Source organism: Capsicum annuum, chromosome 11 (genome assembly GCF_002878395.1).
Source record: "Capsicum annuum cultivar UCD-10X-F1 chromosome 11, UCD10Xv1.1, whole genome shotgun sequence".
NCBI lineage: Eukaryota > Viridiplantae > Streptophyta > Magnoliopsida > Solanales > Solanaceae > Capsicum > Capsicum annuum.
The window spans coordinates 135757620-135764358 of NC_061121.1; the positions used below are offsets into that span (position 1 = coordinate 135757620).

Genomic DNA, 6739 nt, shown 5'->3' on the forward strand with positions numbered 1-6739 from the left:
AAATAGATCATCAATGTGAGGCAATGGATATTTATTCCTAATGGTAACCTTATTCAACTATCTATAGTAAATATACATCCTCATACTATTTTTTCTTATAAAAAAGGAGTTGAGCACCACAAGGTGAAGCACTTAGATGAATAAAACACTTGTCGAGCAGTTTCTATAATTTAATTTAAGTTTCCTCAACTCTGCTAGAGCCATTTGATAGGGAGGAATAGATATACGGTGAGTACCCAACTTTGAGTCAATACAAAAGTCAATGTCTCTATCTGGAGGCATACTTGATAAGTTTGAAGGAAATACTTCCTGTAATTTAAAAACCATCAGAACTGACTCTATAGAAGAGGACCCCATTCTTAAATCCTAAAGATGTTCTAAAAACTCTAACACCCCTTTTCTACTAGCTTTATAGCCTAGAAAAATAATATAATATTCACTAGAACTGTAAGAAAAAGGTTTATTTAAGGCCAACATTCAGGGACGAGTCAATAATTTAGTCTCTAAAAGTATACTTATTAGGACGAGATTAAATTCTGTTCCATAATTGTGTATTTTTTTGGGAAGGAATAAAATTTGGTCCTAAGAAAATTATTAACTTATCCCTATTAATAGAAATACCACCAAATTATAAATATTTAATAAAAATAATATATTCTAATCAAACTTAAGGCGCCAAAAATGAAAAAAACTTTCTATATTCTCCAATATCATGCCCTAGATATTGTTGCTCAAAATTTCCACCGGCAATTTTCCCATTGAACGTTGCCGGCAGCGATTCCATCAAGTTTGTTTAATTCCGGCAGAGAAGTCGCTTCTTGCTCTACCATTGGCAACCATCCTTCCTATTTCACTTGGTAACATCTTCATTCTCTTAATATTACTCTATCTGTACAATCTTTAGTAGGCTAGTCAAACCTATAACTTGATGTTAGAACTTGATTACTGGTAATTATGGTACTCCTATTTTTTTTATTTTTTAGTGAAAGCAGCAGAACTGATGGATGGTTGTGGAAAGGATATTGAATGGATATCCTAGTACATTCCATAAAAGGGAAGTGTAGGATCAGCGATGAAATTTTCATGGGAAGAATGAAGCATTGTGCTAATTGAATTCCTTATTTATTGACAAAAGTAAAATCTCTTTTAAATTAATTTTAATTGTATGTATATTGGGTTTGAGCACATATCATTGATATTCGTAAGTTATGTCCAATCTCTCTTATGCATTGCTAAATCTGTCTTATTTTTAATTTCATCTTTCATTATAGGTATGATTTCTCATCTCTCTATATAGATAAGAGTAAAGCTTTTTGTTCACCAAAACATCAGTTGTTGATGGTCAATTCAAAATCGAAAACCCTAAGTTCTTTGTTCCATTTTCTTAGTAAATTATCAAAGTAATGGAAATCTTTTTCACCTAAAAATAGCTGCACGTATTGCTCTTAAAGTCTATGTTCTATAGCAACGACCTGTTTTAGCTGAACTATGCACAATGTTCAATTTTTATTTTGATTTTAATCTATTAATTAATCTGTAGAACTATGTATGCTGTTAAATTTCTATTTTGATTTTGATTTGTTGATCTATTCTTCCACCCTTGAATTTGTTAAACTACGTATGTAATCATTAGTTTGTTTGATGAGGTATATCTTAGGATTGACACAAGCATCTAGTCCTATCCAGAAAGTGTGCTTTACAGTTGAAGTCAAGCTGGTTAATAAACAAGAAGAGAGTGCTTTGTTTTTCTTGTAAGCTAATATATGTTGCTAATATCTATAAGAAATAATACTATCTTTCCTTGAACCAGTTTTTATCAAAAATTAAGGTTACTATATGTCCACTTGAGAAAAATGCTAAAGATCATGAGTTCTGCCTTTGTTCTCATTGTTTTGCTTTGAAGGCCCAGATCCTGTATGGATTTCTTTTGGGTGTATGCTATGAAATTGTTCTACTTTTACCTTATCCTTCTTTTCTTACCACAGCCCCGAGGGAGGTGGGGTTTACCATAATAAGGTGAAGCTTTAATGAAATACTTTTCCAGAATATAGTAATCACTTAGTTATATCACTTTTGCAGAAGATTTTTTTTCTATTGAGTATAGAATATTAATCTCCCTGCTATTTTCATTGACCTGCTTCTGGTGTACTCTAATAATTTATATGAAAATAAACTAATACGTACTTCTTTTATGCTATTCAATTTACCCTCGACATCTTTTCTACAATGACCTATTACTGTGAACAGTTAGATGACATTTGTTCACAAATTAACTTAATATTGTAAACAAGTTTTGATTACATTCAGTATAAAATCTCATTAAAATAGTTTACTAATCATTGGAGAGTTCGAGGTGGATGATTGATCAGATGTAGAAAGTATCTCTAAATGATAAAAAAGCAGTAATTAGTTGAAAGTTATTTCATTTTTGTAACAACATAAAATGCTATTAATTTTTAGTTGAGGAGTTGGTGTGCAAAACACGTCACCCATTTAAAGGAAAAGGTCAACATTTATTTAGGAAATGCCAAAACAAAAGCAAGTTTTTGAATGGGATGGTGGGACTAGGGAGTATTAAACTATTAAGGTAGTGAGAAAAGCAACCGGCTATATGTTATGCCTGATGAAAATCTAGTTAAAAATGGGGTTAATGGTTAAGTTTTTGGACGATCCAAGTATGCATTTAACTTGTCAAATAGTTTCGTATGTCTAGATGTTTAATAGATATGAAAGTTAGTTGTGATGGTTCATTTTTGGCTTTGGTTTGGAAAATGGATCCACCTGGTGAAGACATCTCAGCGTCTGATTTGAGTTGGACCAAGTTCAAAAATGAAGAAAATCATGATGATATTGTCCTTGTTCCTTATGATCGAGTTGATGCTTTTATCATTGGACAGTGTTGTAATGTGGAATTCCCAACAAGGTTTCACACTGAGAGGGGAAGGACAAGAAGCAAAGGCAATTTAAAGGAGTATTAACATGATGAGTATTTGGAATACAAGATGTAAATGCTTTAACCATTTCAGGATATATCATTCTATATCTTATTTACTTTTTTTTTTTAAAATAATTAATGTGGTTCATGCTGACCTCTATTTTTGTTATATTTGTTTTAGCAAATAAGCTATGTACTCGTTTGAATTTTTGATTATTTGATATTTTGGTGGATTGACTTATGAATGAATTTTCACGGCAACTAAATCTGAACGTAGAGGATCTAACTTAAGTTAGCATCTAATTGAGCATCCTCTTTCTGTTTTACATTCACAGGGAGAATATAGCCATCTCAACTGATCAATAAAATTAAGATTACTACCATTGGAAAGCAAGTCGGATTCAACTATGTGAAATCTACCTCAAAAGATATATGATCTAGTCTGTAAGGTTCATGATTAAAAAACAAAACAAAATAATTATTTTTCTCGGTAGGCCTTAGTAAATATAAAATTTCATGAATTCTATGGAGCTCGAAAGTAGATGCATTAGCTGTGTTGCGCATCCCATCACTCGCTTAATCAATGTCTTCTTCATAGGAATTTTGTCCTTGTATATATAGTACTTAACAACCTGGCTTTGTCATTCACAAATACTTTTAGAATTTCCTAAGTGTAAATTTATTAAAGTTTGGGTGTATATGTTTCTTATTCTGTCTGCATTCCAGTATGTTTAAAGTTTGAAAATAAATAAAAATAGATAATGTCTAGAAAGGCTTTTGCAGCTTACTCAAAATTGTAAATTTCTCCCAAGTTTTTTTAGACCTTTGATTTATGTAGTTTTTTATTATCTCCTTTCCTCCCTTCCTTTGTACCTACTTCCTTCCCTCCCTTCCTCCTTTCTTCCTTCCGTCCCTCCATTCCTCTTTCTCTTTGTCCCACTTTTTTCACAAGGAATAGAATTAAGCTTTCTGCAACTTCAAGTTTGTGTCACTTTACATTCTTTACTTGATTATTGCTTCCAGACCATTGCTACTGATATGGTAAAGAAGAGAATTAATTCAAAATTCTTAGATTGCCAGTATTATTCCCTTGGAATACTAACCATATCAACCAATATGTTACTCTTTTGCCCATAATTATTTACCAACATTTGACTTTCTAAAGTCAAGACTAGACTAAAGTCATATTTGGACTATATTTTTCAATGGAAAAGAATAAAACTCATAATATGTACTATCTTGAGAAGGTTTCTAAATTTCTACCACATAAAAATATATAAAAATCCGCTTTTGTGAAATCTTATTTGAACTTTTAGGGACAAAATCATAGGAATAAGGGAGTAAGAATGAGTTCTAGCTGTTTGAGAAGTCATGATATTTCAACATCGTAACGATTGACTCTTAATACAAAATATTGAGGAATAGATTACCTTTTCTGATAAAATTTGGTGTAATAGGAACTTGAAAACTGAAATTGTTTACAAGTTTCTCATTCATATCTTATCATGCTATTATTTTAGGCATTGTTGTTCCTTTAGCCTAGAAAATTATGAAAAAGGTTATGGTATGTTACCAAGTCGGTGATATCGGCTTAACAATTGAAACTGTGTCGCAAGACTCCTGTCCATGAGGGGTTGCATATACCACTTTATAGTGAAGTGTTTGTGTGCCCAACCATCTCTTGCATTTCTTATATATTACAACAGGCGTCATGTTAACAAATCTAGTTCTGTATGCCATGGGCCACTTAATAGAGATGCTATTGGGCCTGGTACGAAAAAGATTCCTTACATTTATAATGAGATTCAACAGCAAACTATGTCTATGATCTATCTTGGCATTCCTGAGGAGAATGTTTTAGCAAAACATATAGAGGGTATTAAATGCTATTATAGTTCTGATGCCAAAGTGAACAACCTTGCTTCTCAGTATGTCCATAAACTTGGCATGATTATTAAAAGATCTACACATGAGTTAGACCTAGATGATCAAGCTAGCATAACATTATGGGTCGAGCGCAATAAGAAGTCTTTTTTCTTTTATCAGGATTCATCATTAAATGATCTATTCATCTTAGGTATCCAAACTGAATGGCAGTTGCAATAAATGATTTAGCATCGTAGTCTCATTGCAGATGATTCAACATTTGGTATAAAGAAACTAAAGGTAATGAAGCAATTGTGTCTCCTCCTCTAAACCTTGACGACATCTTCCATAGTTCTAATTTAATTTGTGTAAATCTGCAGTGTCCTTTGTGTACACTTCTTGTGTTTGACTCAAGACATCATGCCCTTCCTGTTTCTTGGATCACCACCTGCATAATTGCCAAGCCTGATATGATTAAATGGATGAAACCTCTACATGATCATGTCCATGCTGTTGATCTAACATAGAAAGTCAACAATTTTCTAATCGATGATGCTGCAGCAAAAATTGTCCCCATAAGGAAAATTTTTTCAAGTCTACCATTTGTCTATGCCTAGTTAGTCACATGGTTCTATAACTAATTTTGTATGATCTTAATGTCTTTTTAGGGAGATATTTTCATGTCTGGTTCTATTTTCACTTTAGCGGATTCATAGATCATGGTTGATAAATATCATCAAGAAATATAGTAATATTGAAATTCAAAGAGAGATATTTAAGCGTCTAGGAAACATAGTGTACAACATTTGGAATGGAAGTGATCCTTTTGTTGCTTTAGAAGAATTTTCTCAAGATTTTGTTGATCAAATGGCCTTCTTGCAGTATTTCAAAGCCACATGGGTGCCTAAATTTGGTTAGATCAATTCTTTGTTCGTTATCTACTTTTTTTACAATGAAAAGCTTTTTCATCACAAAGAAAGGAGAAAAAGAACATAATCTTTCATACAATATAACTCTACTACATGTATGCACTCCATTACTTACATGTATATATTTTTTATTTTAGTTTATTTCACCTTACTATATAAAAGCAGTTTCTTACAATCTTTTTTTTTTTTATCTTTTTGCACTGTAACATGTGTTCTTTTCATAGTACAGAAATGTGGCTTACTACAATGATGATTTTACCTCTTGTGAGCCAGGAATCATTTGGTGAAATCAAAGCATATCATGTGAAGTTAAAATTTAAACTATATGATGATTCATATCTTAGAGCACTCCAGAGGTTTGATTGGTTAGTTCACAAGTTTGCGCTGAGTTAGACTCTAGCTACAGGCCTGACCGATATGAAGATGAGAGTTATTCTTTTCAAAATGTAAAGGCAGAATATATTGCCACCACTTCTTGGCATAGGGCTCTGCAGATTCCTAATGCTGCTATGACCTTGGATTCCATGGATAACTCATTTGGAAAAGTTTTGAGCCATAAAGACAACAATATAGCACGACTAGTTTGGAATCCTAGATAGGAATTTGCCCATTGTGATTGTGAATGGTCAATGCAAGGAAACTAATATCATGGGATGTTAACTAAGTTTTTTTGGTCTCTAATTATATCATGTTTTTATATCGAGATTCTCGATACCAATTTGATATAAATTGATGAAATTTATTATTTTGTGATATATATTAGCCTCATTTATGGTCAATTAGATACTAGAAATATTGCTCGTCTTTAAATATTTATCTATTACTAGAGGTGTTTCTCGTCTTTACAGGTTGATCTAGGACTAGCCTATCACTTGTCTTTAAAAGTTTATCTACGGCTAGGATGTTGCTCATCTTTAAAGGTTGATCTAGGAAAAGAATTTGTTCATTGCTAAAGGATAATTTAGGACCAAGTATTTCTCATCCCTAAAAGATAATTTAGGACCAGGTA

The 6739-nt window shown here is 32.2% G+C and overlaps 1 pseudogene; it reads left to right on the plus strand.

The window, feature by feature from the left end:
• Nucleotides 1–2771: 2771 nt before the first annotated feature.
• Nucleotides 2772–6374, plus strand: LOC124888898 (annotated as a pseudogene).
• Nucleotides 6375–6739: the final 365 nt, after the last annotated feature.